Here is a 19551-nt window from a genome sequence, read left to right on the forward strand (position 1 = left end):
ACATGAAAGCCCTACTGCAGAATAAAAAATTTCTCAAAACTGTGTTTACTGGAGATCGTAGAGTAAGTTCATAAAGATGATAAGGTAATTTGAGATTTGGGAGATTTGTAATATGAGAAAAACAAATTCTCTCTATTTAGGTTATCCAAAAGAATGTAATGAAACAATCTGAGCACTATTTGTAAGTATCCGTAGAAGTATTTCTTTTATCAAAGGGCCGTTTTATTTATGAGAAATGTGAATGTTAAGATTCACTATTGACTAGAACCTGCACGGAAATCCAATAAAGGAGCAAGGGGCGTATTGAAAAGTGACTGTTCATAAAATATAGTAGATTTATAACCACTGGAAACATTTTGCTTAAGTTAGCAGCTCTTCCTTCTTTCTTCATTTTTTTTAGAAGAGCAGCTGTAATTTAGCAAGAGTTCTTGGATTTGAAATGAGAATTAGTTAAAGGAAAACTTCAGTTATTAAAAAGGCAAAAAGCAGTTAATCTATTATTTCATTAGAAGCCCATGAGTTGCATAGGTTTTTTTTAAATTAAACTAAGGGTTTTTTTAGTTATCATCTTAATTTATGTGCATATTTACAAAAGCATTTCTTTAGGAGTGTTTTCTTTTAAAACACTGATGATCACACTTCAGAACACAGGTTGTCATGTTGTTTCCTGTTTCTACAGCACTTAGTACAAAATGGATTTTGGGTCACGACGATGACTCATAAATTTTATAAATGACAATGATACTTGTCATTAGCAATAATTCACATCCTTTTTTTTGCTTTATATACTTCTTGAAAATATCAGTAACTGAAATGTTGGAATGAATCATGCAGCTCCAGCACGGACAGACTTACTCTCGTGCCCGCCTGTTCATTGATGGTTTCGTTGAGCAATGGCTGTCATTTCTTTGTGCAGACAGCAGGTTAAAAGCTGTCTGTACCTTTAATATGCAGTCTGATTTATTTGTAAATAATACTTTTCATCATGTCTCTGTTTTAGAAAGCTGTTAGCATGCTAGCAAAAAATCCATATTTTTCCCTAAATTTGTCCCTTCCTGAACCTTCTTAATAGTTTAGAAGAGAAGTGTGGCTCATGTACTTGAGGACCTAAATGACTGAGTACGTATTATGTGAGAGCAGTCCAGCCTACTCTGCATACTGCTTTATTTGTCTTGGCAAATCATTATACATATCTGCATGTGGGTGGGGTTTTCCATAGTCATGGCACTGCCAGATATTGGTCATATTTCACTCCTTGATTTTTTTGAGCAAAACGTCTGTCTGCTGAAACAAGACTTGTGTTTAAGAGCTGAGGATAAAGTGCTGACACTTTCTATGAATTACCGATATTGGGAGGTTGCTAATATTTTTATTCTGTTTCAAGGCACAGAATTTTGGTTTTACTTGAAACAGAGCAGTCAATTTGTAAGTATGTTAATGTGAGATCAAAGTTTGATCCTCTGGTTTTGCATACTCTGTCACGCTGACATCTCTGTGCAAGACATAATCAGTGTCACGGATTTTAAAGTAGGCCATCCACAATACTTTCTTCTTACAACTGCCCAGTCATTCATAAATAATCCAACATGTTCAAGCAAGAGCTTGATATGGCAGCACTTACTGAAACCTGGTAACAAGCGCTGAGAGGAAAGAACTCATCTCCCCACCAGAATGATCCTTCTTCCAGAGCCCGCTACATTGCTCCGGTTTATCAAGTGTCACTGGTGGTGCCACAGGTGCTACCAGTTCTGTCAGTAAGTGACTCAGAGCAGCAGGGACACAAACGTGGAGTATGTGATGTGCCCCACAGAGCTGCTTCCCGCATTCTTTACATCTGAAACTCGTGTGTACTTGGCTTAGCATTGGCTATGGAGACAGTGCAGGCTTGAGTCTTGTACAAGGAAGGTACTCTGTGGGCCAGTATATATACTGTGACATTTTACTCCCAGTAGTCCGAGGCATATCATAACAGTTTAAGTAGGCTGTCCTCTGGGATACTTTTTAGTCTACATTGCTATCAGTAAGTAATATTTAATAACTTGTTACAACATTTTCAGTAGTGCCTCCCCATTAGAAGTAAATTAACTGTACAGTTGTATTTGTCAGTTGTAACATTTCATAAGTAATTAAAAAATTAAATGTTCAGGCATTTTTTAGTGTTCTTTATGTTACTTATTTCAGTGTTTTAAACGAGACACAAAAAGTAGAAACACAGATCAAAGTTGAAGCTACCATTTGAAAATATTTATTTTTGGGGTAATGGTTTTGTTCTATTAGTATGCGCAAGTGCTGCATAACTTGCATCTAATAATAGTGTGTTTTCTTAAACAGATGACTCTCCAGTTGGATTGACCTTGCCTTGTGTAGTAGGACCTTGCTGTCTGCTGTTTCAGACAATGCTCTGATGTGAGATCTCTCCTCCCACAGTATTTTTCTCTGTCTGTGCTACAGCATACAGCAAGAATGCTGCTGCAGTGATCTTTGGTATTTGAGGTTTTTGTTACACTGCATCTTCTTTCAAACATTTTCATAATGCATTCCTTTACTCAAAGTACAAAACTCTGTTGCTTGGATTAGGTTAATTTCTTTCTGTAGCAGTACAAATAACTTTCACCGCTGTTTTGGGTAAGACCAACTTGATTTCCCTTTGGAATTTAACAAGATAAAAGGGGTCTTACCCAGACCAGCTACTACTTTGTACACTACCAACAGTTCACATCAAAGAACAACCTGTATATTTCTTCTGGAGGAACTTTCTTGATGTGAATGCCTCCTTTTTAATTCCTTTAGGGTTTTGGATTTTTAGCTATGTACCAAATTCCAAGGGAAAAGGAAAACTCAGTGTTGTAATATCTAGGCTGGTTTGCATTTTGAAGATGGTATTCTGCTTCTGTTTTAATTTTAGGTAATTTTTATACTCTTGACATTTTTCTAAGATGTATTTTCAACCAGTTAGTTATTGTTCAGGTTGGACAAGTGCATTGAAATGCATTTATAATCAGATAGCTGCATTGGTGGGCAGACATTACTAATAATTGGGTAGTATTTTTCTAACTTTTTCTAGAAAAAGTCACGCTTCAGTGACTGTCAAGTGTATCAGGTGTTCTGTGAGTACGTGCGTTGTTTCTGCTGGAAGCTGTGGGAAAATAACCTTCATTGCAGGTATTTCTTGTGAAAGCTTTAAGTTACTGATCACCCAATATGCACCCATTTTATTCAGCACACTTGTGGGAAGCAGTAGACACAGAGGAGTATTTCTGCAAGGATAGGAGCTCCTGGACTGCCGGAGGGGCTGGCAAACAAAAATCCCTGCCTGAATTTGGAGTTCATGTTAACTCCTCAGCTGTGCCACAGGCCACGGTTTTGTAACATATTCAGTGGCAGTGGTGTCAAGGAAGACCAGGCAGATAATGCTTCTTGAAATCTTTTGTGTTATGCTACTTCTGCATTTTTTAGGTGAAGAAAATTTCTTAAGACGGCTCCTTTAGAGTCCTTGAAGATTTTCAGTGTGGCATGAATAGTTTGTTGTTTGCATTTTTATGCCCAAACAGCATACAAAAAGGGGAGAATTTTGCATAATTGCCTTTGTTTTGTTATGATTGCACCTTTTTTTGTTTGTTTTTCTTAATAATTAATTTATGGAATAGACAACAAAAAGAGAGACTGTGAAATTGAACAGTTGGACACCTGTTGGAAATATTTTTGGCTCTCTCCTAAGAGCCACTCAGAATGTTGCTGTCATTATTGATTTCAACATATATGTCTTCTCATTCTGTGCTTTTATTTAGAAAAGTATAAGCAAGAAATTCAGCTTCAGTGGTGGAGTTCACTCAGTAGACTTAGAAATGAAATAGGGAGAAACAACATAAAAATTTGTTGTTTCATATGTGTGTCATTTACTAAAACCTCCATGGCAGTCCCACTTAAGAGGCATTCCTTAAATCATTAGACTGGGTAATTTTAAGTATTTAAGTACAATTATAGGCGTTTTGAAATTTGTTTTTCTGTTGGATGGATTTAGAAAGTAGCTATCAGTATTCTATCATCTCATGAAATTATATTAGCTTAGGCCAAGTCCATGTAGCATTGGGTACTGCTGTTTTCATTGTGATCATTGTTATGCCTTTGTCCCTCTAGTTAAAACTGATTTCAGAGACTGTAGGGCAGGATTCCAATATGTGGTTTAAATTGCAGTATGGAACAGAATTGTTTATTAATTCTTTAATTTTTTTTTAGATGTGTCAGGTTGAAGAAGAAGGTGTTTTTATTTACCTAAGCCAAACTAGCCTTCTTGGCACTTTAGACCTTTATCTACAAATGTTTTCTGCTTAAGCTGAAACTTGTTTGGAAATACAGTTAAAATTCCAAATGCACTGTTCAATTGTTTCCATTCTCACGTACCTTTTCTTTTAGAAAATAAAAGTTAAGTGTATATGTAGTACCCTGGTATAGAAATGCTGTGATCATTAGAAAATTGAGGTTTAGCAGCAAGATTCACTGTGCAGAAAGAGTATAATATTGATACTGTTTGTTCTTGTGTGTGTTAAGGAGATATCGTCAACTACTAATCCATTTGCGCAGATTAACTTTGTTTATATATAGTTACAGAAACATTTTGGATTTCTATAAAGAAAGAATATTCTTGTAAAATGTTAGTTTAGGCCTATGACTAAGAAGGCATTTATGAGTCTCTTAAATTATTCAATGCCCTTTTTTTGTTCTTAGTGGTCAGCTGAAATTTTTTCTTGTTCCAGCAAATTCTGGGCTATGGCAAATGTTTTTCACTGGATCCCTGTGTCACTCAATTATGAACACTTTTTGGAAAAATGTTGTGCTTGCTCTGATCATGTTCGTGCAGCAAATGCTGAAATTCTGTCTTAAAACTTCTTATTCATAGTAGGAGATATAAGGATTTGAGGAATCAGGGAAAATAGTATCTTGTTTAAAATGTTGTAGATTCATTTATATAAAGCAATATACCTTGGAAGTCGGCAACATTTTGGGTTATAAATGGTCCTTCTGCTTTACCAAGATAAGAAAATACTAAAATTTTAGATTACTTTGGGGGAATTAGAAAAATAATGGGGAATTTTATGGTATTAATAAATGGATAATATCTACAATGGAGATGTATTTTCACTATTTTGTCTAGTCATTCAAGTCCATTCTGGGGACATGCCAACAAACTGATTTTATTATGAAAAGTGTGTTGTCAGCACTGTTCAGAGCACCAAATTCCAAACCCTCGTTTTCCTTCTGTGGAACCTTCCTTTTTGTCTTAGAATTATTAAACAATTGTTGTTCCCATTTTAATTTTGTTTTTATAAATAAAGGTTCTGTTTTCAAGATTCAAATTATGAATAATTGTATTATTAGTATAACTAGTAATTATATAATAGTACAGCTAGGGCTTCTGGAAAAACAGTGCCTCTCTGAGTACATGACTGTAAGAATTGGCAATACTGTGAATTCCTCTTCAGAAATGAATTCTTTATACTTTGTGAACTGTGATTCTAGATTTGCAAGCCAGGTTCAGTAGTGATGTGTAGAAATAAACAGTTCCCTAGACAGCAGGCTATAAAACAGGTCAGTGTTAAAATATGGAGTAACATCATTCAAACGTCTGCATAGTATTAGACTATAATGCCTGCCTGAATTCTCTTTCAGGATTCAGATAATAACATTTGTTTGGAGTTTTGTTACCTGATAGGTGTAGGAATAGTAGAGATGCACAGACAGTAATGGGTTTTTTAGAGGTCTTCACTTCCACCCTCCCAGAAGAGGGAAGTTTGTGTATTCTCTTAAAATTTGCAAATATCATTCTGCTCTGCCCAAACCTTAACTTCATGTTTGTGTCATCCCCTTGTTTCATTCCACATACTCTTTATTCTGTTATGGAAGTTGATAATGAAAATGTTTATCGGTAACAGTCAGTTGTCTTGTTGGCTAGGTACAGAAAGCTGGTTTTGAGGCCAAAATTTCTGATTTTTACTTCAAAAGATACTGTACCACAGTTACAACAGTAAGGCAAAGTATTATCCTGTATAACAGCTTCAGTGCACCCCTGAACTTCATTTCAACCGTGGTGCTTTAGAGAAAGCTGCATAGAATTGACTTATGAGTTAGTGGGAGAGCTGTAAAAATATTTGAGGAAGGTGTGTGCACAGATTTAAAGCAAAGAAAATTGTTTGGTATGACAGCATTGGAGCTCTGAGGTTGATGTTGAAAAGAATGGAAAGCCCTGGACAAAAGGAAAAAAACCCAACCTTTGCTTGCTTGTTCTTGCTTGAATTTACATTTAGCAAAGCCCTCCCATACATTTTCTGTGCATTTGAGTCAAAGAAATCAGTGGAAAATTAAAAAAAAAAAAAAAGCCTTTGTGTCCTGGTTTTCCCGCCTTACCCATTTTGCTTACAATAAAGCTCTATTCTGTGAGCAACCATATGCATCCCAATAAAGGTTTTGAAGTCTGAATTGAGACAGAGACTGTCTCAGCTTTTGGCCAGCAAATGCAAAGAAAGTTGGCCGTGTTCCCTCTATTTGCCAGAAAAGCATGAAAGCTGGGGCCCCTCCTCTGTCAGAGAAAAAGGAAAGCTCTGATCTTTCTGCATACAGATTTTTGGAAGTATTGAGTCCTTGACATATTCTTGGTATGACTTGTCTATCTCTTGCTTGCTAGATGTGACCCAAATCCCCCAAGAAAAGACCTCTCATCTACAGTGAACTTGTGTAGATTGACATGGACTTTTTCCTCTGATTATCAGTTTGGTGATACTTTTTTACCCTTCTGGTTCCAATCCTAAATATCAGCAATTAATTCCATATCTGCAGAATTACAATTTTTGTGCATGTGGCTTGTGTCTCATGCTACTAAACCTAAAGACCTAATTGCTTACTTTTTCAATATTTGGTGTACATATGAGCGTGTAATTAAAAAGCATAGATACTGTACTATTCATTGCATGTTTGTGTGTAGGCACTTCTAGTACTTGGTTTTCTCCTGTTCAGGGCTTTAAAACTTTCAGTGTTCAGATAATCTGACATCCCTTGAATGATGTATGACTATATAAAAAAAGAATATTAAGTTATGAGGGAGATTATCCATAAAATTTAGGCTTATTTTTAATGTGTTCTAGTATGGTTCAAAAATATTTAATTAATTATTGTCAAATGTTTGAACTTAAAGTATCAAAAGTCAGAATATGGGGTTTAGAATTAGTACATAATATCTCTTGCACATTCTTTTTACCGTAACTGTACCTAAGATTATGTAAATGTTGCTGTGTAATTTTTTTCTGGTGAGTGAATCATGAAAACTAAGCAAGTGCTTTGGTTTTTATGGTTATTATAGGCAATAATTATGCACACCTGGATTATATACAACTTTTATTAAGTTAGATAAATAGTGTACACCCAAACTGCTGGCTTTTTCTCTATAGTTACAACTTTTTCTGTAGTGGCTATAGTTTTTCAGAGAGGTCACGTGTAAGCTCAGAAGTGCTGAAATGCATCCATTGTGTTTTCAAAAGTGTTAAAATGTTGTAGTACTACTAGCCTTATTACTTCCATAGCTGTTTCTCCTTTTATAAAAGTATTGGAATGCTTAAATAAAACCAACCAGCATTAATGAGCAAGTAATACACCAAAAAACTATACAGAATCCTTGAATACTTCAGTGTGAGAGGTGTGCAGTGTGTTTCTAATTTAATTTGTTTTCACATTACTCTCATAAACTGTTCGAAGTTTGTCAAATACTTTATGAGGTCTAAGGTAGATTTTAGGTTTGAAGGTAGAGCTTGCCTTTTCTAAACTAGATTTCATTCTACTGATTTTATTTTTCTTAAAGGTAGGTAAAAAGGGAATGCAGTTAATTTTGGAAATCAATAAGAAGGTGTCTTCAATACAGTGAGTAACAGTCCTCACTAAATTAACAAGAACAGGTCTATAAGGAGGAACAAGACTGCAAGATAAGCTTGTAATAAAATAAGAGGACTACTGATAAAAAATTAAAGAATAAAGAAAAAAAAAGTCTAGACCTTGAAGGAAAATATGGAAATGAAAAAGATCTGCAGGAGCAGCTAACTGTTTTGAGGTGTGGCAGTAGCATGCGTAAGAAGACGGATGAATGATATTTAATTTGAAATCTCAAAGGACAGGTTAGTCTGCATTCATTTAGTTATGCAGGTTTTATAAGCTCTGTTTTTTTTCCAGAGGTCATCTACTGTTATCCATGAACTTTATTCTACATGTACAGGTACTATATCTTTATATCTCATCACCACATTTCTCACATAACTTTGTAAGGAATTGGCTTTTCCTTGTTGGCTTTCTATCAGCCAGAAAGTACCATAGAGGAAAGCAATACCATCCGCATTAGAAACTGTTACTGTTCAATCAAATAGATATTGATTTGGAAAAGGGAGAGTTTGCAGTCTGCCTGTTGCACCTTGTGAGTGTCGGTACAGGCAGTACCCCCAACTGAGCTACTATTTGTAAACACTTTCTATGCGTATCATCGCTGAACTTGACCAGTTGTTGCAAGTCACTGATAGGCATCACCTTGCAAACTGTCTTGAAGCAGATTTTTGGTTTTGCACTTTTTTGAAACATTACATAGGTTTTTGTTGCGAGCAGAGCACTGTTGCCAGCATCAGCCGTTGTTTCGTTCAGAGCTGTGTAGACTGCACAGACCATTAGTTTTCTTTGCTGCTTTGCCTCCCTTCAGGGATCTTTTCTCATGCCAGTTATTACTTCATAACGCACTCAGCTGCCTGCTGGGGTCATCACTGGTTTGAACGGTCTGTCCTGCAGGTGAGCCTCCTCCTGCACTAGTCTGCAGGGTTTTCCCCTCAGTGAGATGAAGTCACTGTTGTCATCTTGCCCAAGAGAAGTCAGATTACAAGGCCTTGGACTGCTCCTTATCTTTCAGTTTGCTGCTCCACTACTAGCCTGATAGTGTTTGATTCAGCGTTTCAGAGTAACCTCCTCATCCCTGCTCTTTGCAACACTGAAAATTCCATATTCATAGTGCTGTTTGAGTATTATTTGATAATAATTAATTTTGCTCAAGTTCTTTTTATCATTTGTGGTTGTCCCTGATGGTGAGACCAATAACCTCTCATGCTGGGGAATTACGGGAGTGATTAGTGGGAGGACAAGCCAAGGGCTGAGACTCTGCTGCAGTCCACCTGGGTCAAGAAAGTGCATTAGCTGTGTCCTGATTCTGATCTGATAAATCTGATCAAATGGTCAGGAGCAGCAGAGAGCAGGGCCTGAGCCCAGGGATGTCAACAACATAGCTCAGCTAGAACTGGGGGCAGTCCTGAGCTGAAACAGCTCCTGGGCCTGCTGTGGGGGATTGTAGGTGGGGCTGGTTATGGCATTTAAGAACTTGGTGTTCTGGAAGCCTTGACAGTGTCTCTGATAAATACCCACATTGATCCCATCCTGGGGTAACATCATGGAGTGCTGTGCTGGCTGCAGTGTTCGTTTGTCATTATCATGCCCAAGTACATTACGGAAAACAGAGTGGTTTGGTCTTCAGCTGTTACAGCAGAAATAACCTTGAGCATTTCAACATGTGTTTGCTGGCTCATTATCCTTTACAGTCCTTTTGTGATTGTGTTGCTTGGCTTGTTTAATTGTGGCACCAGTTGCTTCCTCTGTGGTGCTGTCTCTTCTCTGCTCAAGTTTAGAGCGTGGATCCAGGCATATGTGCACTCCTTCCTTCTAGGTCCTTTTTGACCTAAATACAAGGAGTAGAGTTGTATTGAGGTAATGTGTTAGCAGCAGGGATGCACAATCAAATGGATGCAAACAAATGTCTGCTTGAGTGAGAAAGTATATATGGAACACCCATTTTTACATAATATGTTATTACAGAGGCATATGAATATAGGAATGTATCCTAGAGTGAAAGAACCAAGATGATTTCCTAGCAGCATTTTGAGATTTTAATGAAACAGTTTTGTTTGGGTACTAGCAGACTCTCTTGCACATATTGCCAGTTAAGTCAAAATAGAAAAAAAAGGTGTTCTGGAGAAGGAAGTGTAATTTTCCAAATTATAACTGCAGTTTTTAGCCTAGTTTCTTATGGAAATGACTTTGCAAAGCACACTGCATGTCTTTTCTTCCAACTTTTAACTTGGCCTGTAGCAACTGGGTTTATTACAAAGTGCAGATCTCAAAAATGCTAGACTCGATAAATTTCATACAGATGTTACTCAGGTAAAGAAGAGAAGTTCTGTAAATCATTTTGGCTGTGGAGAAGTTGTACATTGGTTGAGTGTCCATATAGGAGAATGTCCTTAGTAATACTAATACCTTAGCTCTAAGAAAAGCTTTAGTTGAAGTGGGATCACGATTATTTCAATTACATTACTTTTAGGAGTCACTAAGATATATAATGCTTGATTATCATACATTCTCTTGTTTTAGATTGTACCTTTAGCTACTCTACGTAAACTTTAAATATAGTTTGAGATACTTGTCCATCGAATTTACCAACAGCTTCATTGGGTTAAAATTCCATCTATTCAGCTGAAAGTACAAGAACTTTTCAGAAATGTAAGAAACTTTGAACAAGCGATTGTTTGTGTTAGACAATATAGAATTAGCTTTTGCCACACATTCTTATCCTAATTAACTATATTGTGTGGACTGAACTAGACTAAAGTCCGGCATAAAGTCCAGTCTCATAAAGGGAGCAGATTTTCCTGTTTAGAATTGTATATTCTTACTATTCCTGAAGCAAGGAGCGTGACTATACTACCCACTTGTGACCTGTTTTATGATGACTGAACTTAAATTGAATACATGTTGAAGGTTGTCTTTTTATCCTAAAATAATGGGTGAAGTACAAACACACTTTTATAAGCCATGGATTGTAAGTACAAGTAGTCAGAAATACTTACTGGACTACTTTCCTAAAGTATAAAGATAACCAGGAAAAGCAAATAAATATCTCTTCAGCAAGGATGCAGGTGTTTATTACAATGGTTTAAAGGTTCTCAAATGAAAGGTCACCTAAATATGTCACAATCATTAATGAAGACATGCTATATTAATCTTCAGGCATGTTTCTCCTTCAAATAGATTAAGTTGTTAAAGAAATGTAACTGGAGCTTAAGGAACATGGGATTTGTTGTGTATTTTCTGTGTTTGACTCCATTTATCTTGGAAGATGTGACAGTATATTAAAAAATAAACTTTGTAATTTTGATCGTGGGTATATTTCTGTCCTAGTTATTTATTGAGTGGGATTGAATTAATAGTATTTATAATTTGAATTACAATAAGGCCTACGGGAGTTTTGCAGTATTAAAACATTTAATTTAAAATGATCACTGAAAGGGTCTTTCCCAACAAAATCAGTTTTATCTTAACATAATGAACATCTTGCAACGTCCTGAAAAAATAATTTGCAGTTGTGTGGTGACTTGCTGCTTACACATTTAATTTTGGCAAGAGCCAACATCTTAGAGATTGTTTCATGGCTTGAATTAGATCTCAGGGCAGGCTTTCTCCCAGAGAATGATGTGACTGATAAAACCGTCATAGGAGAAAAATTAATGTAGTCTTGATTTGCTGAGCACATATTATTTGCTTTATTTGAGTAGTGCTGTTTTCAGTGTCACAGTGCTTAATGTGTAGAAATGTTAGAACAGTAATTGTAGTATAGAAATTGTTCCATGTATTTTCAGGGCTGCTGAATCAATAGTCTTCTGAAATTTCCAGATTTTTAAAGCAGATAATTAATTACAATCTAAGCAAACTGGTTGTTTGCTCTTGTCTTGTTTTGCTCTTACCCTGTTTTTTATTCTTGTATTCTCTCTTAGATATAATAATATGCACAGGACATAGCAGATGTTCAAAGGAGAAAGAATAAGAGGTTAAATATTAAGATTCCTGAATGAATGGCATGAATAGATCAGGAGTGGTGTACAAAGAAAACGTATTTTGAGAAAGGGGAATAGTAGTGCAGTAATTTAATAATGTCAGTTTTCAGCATCTGAAATAGTTTTCTTCACTTTTCTTTAACTAAAGTGTAAATGCATAAATTGACAAATGACTGAACTCTTGTCCTCCTACATGTTAGCATTTAATTTTTATTTGAAACATATACCAGGGTTTCAAACTCAATCTTGTTGTAGTTATGGCAGCTGAGCAGTAACATAAAAGTTATTCCTCAATTAATGTTTTAAATAGGACTACTGTGGCTTAGCATACTGCGAGTAAAAGTGCTAACTTGGGTTTACAGAAGATAAACTCTAGTGATAGATGTGCCTTTAACATACCCATAGACATTTTAGTGCTGAGAAATATTTTATTACAGGTTTGTTCTATTCTCATCAGCGTGGCTTGAATTACAGCTAATACAGGACAGTGGGGGAGAGGGAAATGAGGGACCTGTGTGCTCACATGAGAAAAATGTTGTAAGGAAGAACAAACAAGACAAGGAAACTTAAGTATTCTTGTTGCTTATTGTGTCATGCCTGGATTGAAATAATTTTAAAACTTCAGCAGTTGCTGATTTGAAAGATTGTTTTTTCAGGGTGACGGTTTCTTATGACAAAGTGCAGTTGCTGTTTATTGAAATGTATGTCAGTGTGACACATTAAGTCCCTTGAAAGGCATGGTTTCATATTGGGTACAAATGCTAGTGAGCTCACATGGGAAGACTGCTATCAGTGGCACTTCGCTGTTAAGCCAAACTAGGTAAGGAAGAGGATTGCCGGGGCTAGAGATTCCTGCTGGACATTCCTTCTGCTTTCTGATATGAACCTCTCAGGTATCGCTTTAGGAAAAAGGAGAATGAGAGATAATGGTGTTTGGATATTTGGTAAACAGTTCTTTACCTCAAGGCTGAACTGTCACAGTCTTAGCAGTGTCCAGGCAAGTAAACCTGCTGCTGTAGAAACTGATGTGCTGGTTTCTATCACTGCTGAAGTGTACAGGGGGTGAGACTTTGCCAGGAGGCATAGGTGGTGTGCCAGGCAGAATGTGCAGTGAGGTTGGCGTGCTGTGAACGTGGCGTCCTGAAGCCTGTCCACTACTCTGAAAGGGTCAGCCTGCTGTAGGGCTTGGCCAATGGTTGGCTGACCTCTGAAGGCTTGGAGCAACTGACTCAGACAAATGGTATCCTCTGGTTAAGGCAGCATCTCCAAAAGCATTTTTCACAGGTGTGGTAGGAAGAGAATGGGATCAGAGCATGAAACACCCAGTTCTGTCACTGGTGTGCCATTGTAAATCTGTGGACATTTTTTACAAGTGAAGGCCAGCAATCCATTTCCTACTTACTTGCCTTTCTCATTTAAGAACTCATCAGGCTTTCACCTGACTTCCTGTAGTTTTTCCTGCTCATGTACTTAGTTTGCGTTACTAATGACTCTTTAAAGAGAGAGTTTGATATAAACTAAGATGGATGTAGTATACCACATTTACAAATTACTACTACATTAGTATGTAGTCCCAGGTTACTGTTGACGCTTAGAGTCATAAACAGTTCATATTTCCAAGTGACAGATTTTGAATGTGATAACCAAGTTCTCAGTACAATAGTGTTTGTCTGTAAGCCTTCCATTAATGTTTTAAGGCCACGAAAATGATTAGCAAATAAGTACATACTATCATTTCCCCCATATTAGTTAATTGTATTTAATGACAACAATTATTTTCATTAATATTTTAACAGAAATGCAGTTTGCAATATTTTAAAAATAATTTGAAATCAAGATGTGTTGTACACAAAACACTTTTGATTCTTCTTCACTTCCGTTTGATGGACTTAAAGCCTCGATCAATAGAAAAATCTCCTGTTATTTTTCAACATATTTAGTACTAGGTGGCCTTCATAAAGGGACTCCTGTGCTTTATCAACTGAGGAGAAATGGCATAATTTGACTAAAATGAAACCACACACATGAAGCGGGAGGGTATATATGTAGAACTTGAGAATTGTTGAGGTAAAATGAAGATATGAATGATGGCATTGGGGTACCATAAAGCTTTCAAAATTGGACAAAGCCTTGAAATAGGATGATGGCTGAATTATTTTCAAGTCTGAAGTTCTAGGTGTTTCAAAGGATCTGAATGACTGATTGTTAGTACTCAAACACACACTCAGTGTGTGAGTAGTCCTGTGAATGTGTTTCTTGCTGTTCACTGCAGATTTTGTGAATAATTCCAGTGAAGCAAAGGATAACGTCTGAATTTTGAAAAATGTTTGATCATTTTAGCTAGTACTGATCTTACTGTTCCTTACGACATTTAAGGGATGGAACTTGCCTTATGGTCTTTGATTTGTTTTGGTTAGTCTTATTTTTCACTTGTAACTTGTACTGCTTGAACCTCTCAGATTTTTATACTTACATGTCTATAATCGTATAGATCAGTATGTATTTGATGTATATCAGTATTGTACTTAGAATATATTTGCTGACTTATTTAAGCTGTCTCAATGTGAGGTGCTACAGATTCATTTCTATATTGGCCTTGGATTCTCCCTTAGTCTCCACCCTGCTTTATGATTATGCTATCTCTGTCAACTTACACAACTGAATCGTGAGCAGCATCAGGTAATTCTGCCTGAAGACTCTATTCCAATCTCAGTTAGTTTTCCTCTGGATTAGTTTCTTCTCCCTGCAGGAGCTCCTACTCAGGAGATACCTCATTGAGAGTGACAGGGAATGGGGAATGAGGGATCAGCTGTTTTTGCTAGAGCCTGCCAGTAGGTTGGTTTAAACCTCAGACTCCATTTTTAATTGTGTTTATATTTTTGCATGATTTGTATGATTATTTTTGAAATTTTCAGATCTGAAAATAAATCCTGATGCACTAGTGCCTTTGTTTTTTACATGCTTTAAAAAATAATTTTATTTCTCACTGCGTTTCTTATTTTTCTTCTGTATAAGCATTATTTATCGTCATTTGTATAATATAGTTTAGTAATTGTCAGTCATTTTCTTTTCCTTTATATTTTATCTCATCTTTCTGAGATCTACTTACCAGTGACAAGTCTGTTGAATTCCGTGCCTTAAAGATTTTTGTTTTTAATTGTGCTGCATTTTGTTTTCCTGCAAGTGATTCAGTGCTTGAATGTCTTTTTTATGCGTTTAACTCTTTTCATGTTCCTTAAAAAATTAAGAAAAGTTATTCCAGAAGTATTTGTTCAAAGATGGAGAAGAGGTATTCTGCCTTTAATGGCTGGAGTTGTTGTGCATCTCAAGTAGCAGGACTTGTTCATCCAAGTGTTGATGATGAAATTACAGCTCCCAGATAAGGTCACTTAGCATGAAATTCAAGTAACCAGTAAACAGAAAGTTTATTTAAACAGCTTATTGCAGATGAGATCTAGAAAGAAATACAGAATTGATCCTGACAGTAAGATAAATGCAGTTTTAGCTTCTCTCTCTGCATCTCCTTGTACAGAAAAAGGAATTTCTGTAAAGAAATGAAGAGTGGAGCTGGTATCTGGCAGAAGCTTCACATTCTCCCTGATGTAGTGATGAATGATGAGGCAATTGAGAGGGTTCACCATCTGGCAGACATTTGCATAGTTTGAGAAATCTAATACACAATCATGTTTAGATAAGTATTCTAGAAATTAGAAAAAAGACTCTAACTTGACAGGACATATAAATACTGTATTTCTTTGAGATTTTTTTGTTGTTGAAACACAGATGCTGGTGGTAAATCTGAGGTTCTGCATGATGCTCTATGCCAAATCAAATGTTGTTATAACTTGCTTCCAACTGTTCAAATAGGATTTGTGCACATCTTGAGTGATTCTTAAGAGTCCAGCTATTTCCTCCTTACTGTTTGCCTGTGGTTCCCTAGAGAGAGGTGAGGTTTAGAAAATGGTGATGACATGTTGGTGCCCTGTTCTTGTACTAGTATCTCCTGCTTGTTTTTGACATAAAACACTGCAATGAAAAACTAATTGTGTGCGTGATACAACATAAATTACAGAGGACTTAATAAATAGGATTTCTTATTCTGTTCAAGGAATTGGTCTGGAACAAACTATAGCTTATCTACTAAAAAAATTAAGCTCATTATTCTTTTTTAATTGTAAATTGATAGTTCCAATATACAAAACATTTTCCTCGTAAATCAGTTTTCTCCTTAAGAGCTTGAACTGGGATTATAGTGGCCAAGCATAGTTGTTGGGGAGATGTGACAAAGATGATCAACAGTTTTATATCCACTGACCATGCCAAATTATTTCTGTCATTTGCTGTTTCCCGAGAATCTCTCAGTAACTGATCGCTTATGCCTTAGATACTATATAAATATGTAGTAATTTGAAATATTTAATAAAATTATTTGGTTTTGAGGGGTTTTTGTGTGCTGAAATGTCTTTTGCTTAGGACAGATAGTTACCTTGTATACGTAGCATGTAGGATGAACACTGAAGAAATAGTTATAAATGTCCCAGTGTGGCCAGGGTAGAGGGGAGGATTGTTAAGTGCTTGCATTTGCCCTTTAGCTGTTTTGAATTACCATCGGTCCCAGTCCAATAGCAGTTAGCCCATGGAAACCACAGTATGTGTTTAGCAATGTCATGTATCTGTTTCAGTCCCCCTTATTCTCTGCACTCATAATCTTGGCCCTACCAGGCATTCACTGAATTTCCTGTGCAGCTCCCACAGCACTGTAAATACAGAATTGCATTTGGCATCACTGACAGCACCCAGCTTCTCTAAACAACCCCCATCTTCACCTTGACACCCATCCCCTTACTTGCCCCTCAGGCAGTTGCTACTTATTCCTGCAGTCCAAACAGCATCCTCAAATATTTACGTGATCATCTTTTCTTTGACAGCCTAGAATTGAAAGGCTTTCTAACTTACCACATCATAGGATGGCTCTGGTCCTTCATATGCCTTTCCTAAGATTAAATAATGCTCTAAATTCAACATACTGTATTTTGTTTTCATTGAAGCAGAATTCTGGCTGACTTCAGAAGGAAATTAGCTTGAGTAGCGAGTTATAGGTTAAACTGATAGTAAATTAATACAGTTTTGTAGTCTTTGATTATGTTGGATGTTTTACCTAGACTGTTGCAGACTTCAATTCCAGATATCTGGGGGATAAGAAATCATTAAATGTTGATATTAATTGTAATTAATACTAATTAGAACCAGCCTGTACTTGAAGTCTTAAAGTCTATGCAGTCATTGTAAATGAAAAAAAAAAAAGTAGACAAATTACTTTTGTGTCACATGTTTTCAGACTTAATACATTCTGTGAATGCGTGTGCTGAATGGTTGCCAGGTTGTTTATTTTAATTACTCATTTGTCTTTGTTGGCTGACCTCTGCATCCACAATGATTCACTAATGCTGGATCTAGTTTCTTATATTTTTACTTCCCTTTACTGATAGAAGGAGCACATTACATTTCTGACATAACTTAGGCCTTGTAAAATGAACCAGTGTAGTTATTAATGGATTTCATCAGCTAATCTTGCAGCTTTAGAAAATGCCTGCATGTATTGAATACAGTGCAGGCTTTGCTGTCTACTTCTTCAAGTGCTTTTGTGTTCAGATTTAACTGTAAGCCTAAATCAGTGTGGATGTACAACAGGAAGGGTATGCTTTTTGAATAATTTCAGTATTTTTATATGCAAATGCATGTATATGTTTGTATGTCGATTTTATATGAAGATCTAGGCTTTGGCCACCCATATGCAGACAGGCAAGTAAAGGAAGCTGCAAGGAGTGATAACACTATAATTCTACAGTAAGATACAAAATACAGTTTTATTGCTTAAGCTTGTGAGTTTTATACTTGATAGCATTTGTAACACTGTGTTAATGCACTTCATAGCATGTGTAATGAATTCCATCAGTTTCAGGAATTTGCTAGGCACACTGAATTGAATCTCTTGATTGCAGGGGAAAGCAGACACTGAGGAGAGTATAACATAGGACACATGAAACCCATGTCATCTGTTCAGCAGAGCCACAGCTTCAGATATTTTTGCAGTTGTCCATAGATCAGAGGCTCTACCATTGTGGTTTTTACTTGCTGTCTCATGAGGTTTTGCATCACACACTAGACATACCAAACTAAGAGAAATTTCAGGGTGCATTTAGACATCCACCAAACATGATCTAAAATGAAGCTTCTACTGAGACTGAGCTTCCAAACTGAGCTTCTACTGTGGTCCCTACCAGGCATTCCTAATATTTTCGTTTCATGGAATACAGTGATCATGTGATCACAAAGTGAGCCAGTTTGTTTGGATGAAAAGAATAGTTTTGTGACTTATCAGCTAGGTGAATCAGTTTAACTGTGTGGACTCCTGATTGCCAGATGAGTGAGGTGGAGGGAATGGGGACAAAAAGAGAAGACTGAGGAGAGGGGTAGGTCTACCAGTTTTGGTGGCAGCTACCTGTTAGATTGACGTAGCTGAAACATCAAATTATGTTTGCAAATCGCAGAAATTGGGAGGCATTTTCTTTCCTTCCCTATGCTGCTCATTTTCTCCCTTACACTGTTGTAGCACATTCGTACAACCATAGTACGAACTAGATTGGGAAAATGTTTTAGCTGTGAAGTAACTTGAGTAAAAAGATTCTTGAGATGGATTGCATTTGCATTGCAGTCACATTGCAGTGATCACAAGAGGATGAGAACAGCTGGACATGCAGTGGGAGCTTCTTATGCAGACATTATTCTTGATGAATTAGATTTCAAACAGGCACAGATAGAGAAGAGTGATACTGGTAGAGAGAAATATGCAGATGTATGTCCTTAGCTGCTGAGGAGAGACATGACCAACATAACCAATGTTGGGTGAGATTTGAGATAATTTCTAGAAAAAAGAAAAAGGTCTGAGAGAAGCTGTTTGGGGAGGATGTGTGGAAATGCTTTGGTTTAAGAGAGATATGGGAAAATTATGTAGTAGGATGGAGAGCTGTGAAATATCAGTCCTAGTCTCTGAATGAGCTTTGTGGAGAGTCAGGGATATAAGTGGACTTCTGGTTTTAGCAAATCAGTGATGTGATTATTTTTCTTTTTTTAAGTTTCTTCATATAAAAGGAACATAAGTAGATGGTCAATTTCATGATCTTAAAATCTTTAAAAAAAAGCTTTAACATTGTGAGATGTTAAAGTTGCATAATGATGTTTTATTTTTGCACAGTAGTGTTATTTTTTAAGAGTTTCATTTAGCAACAGGTGTAATAAGAGGTATAATATTTGCAGTAACAGTCCAATCCATAATTTTTATTTTTGACTTAGCAGTAATACAGGGAGTAGTACATTTACGAATACATCATGGTGTCAGGAAAGATAAATCAGTAAGATGAAAACATTTCAATAGATCACAGAATGCCTTGAAAAATCAGTGCTGAAGACAACTTCTAATACATATGCATATTTTATACCTTTTACAAAGAATTATTGTTACTTGATATAGCAAGAAAGACTATATCAAGAAATACTATATCAATGAAGAGATCAGGAAAAAAAATCAGCTGCTTCCCCTTCCTAAATTTTTCTCCTTTGATCAGCATCATCATAGATTTGCATTGAAAGGCCA

At 36.4% G+C, this 19551-nt stretch overlaps 1 protein-coding gene across 3 annotated transcripts in view; it reads left to right on the top strand.

The window, feature by feature from the left end:
- The window catches only part of PLCE1 (phospholipase C epsilon 1), a 133567-nt gene that overhangs the window by 1828 nt on the left and 112188 nt on the right, over nucleotides 1-19551 (top strand). The window contains exon 2 of one of the 3 annotated variants that reach the window (XM_066323847.1): nucleotides 141-181. The exons of the other annotated variants lie outside the window; for them this stretch is intronic. The gene's annotated coding sequence lies outside the window, so the exon portion shown is untranslated. The remainder of the gene's footprint in view (nucleotides 1-140; nucleotides 182-19551) is intronic. 3 annotated transcript variants of the gene reach the window in all.

This window comes from Sylvia atricapilla, chromosome 8 (genome assembly GCF_009819655.1).
Source record: "Sylvia atricapilla isolate bSylAtr1 chromosome 8, bSylAtr1.pri, whole genome shotgun sequence".
In the NCBI taxonomy this organism is placed as follows: Eukaryota; Metazoa; Chordata; class Aves; order Passeriformes; family Sylviidae; genus Sylvia; species Sylvia atricapilla.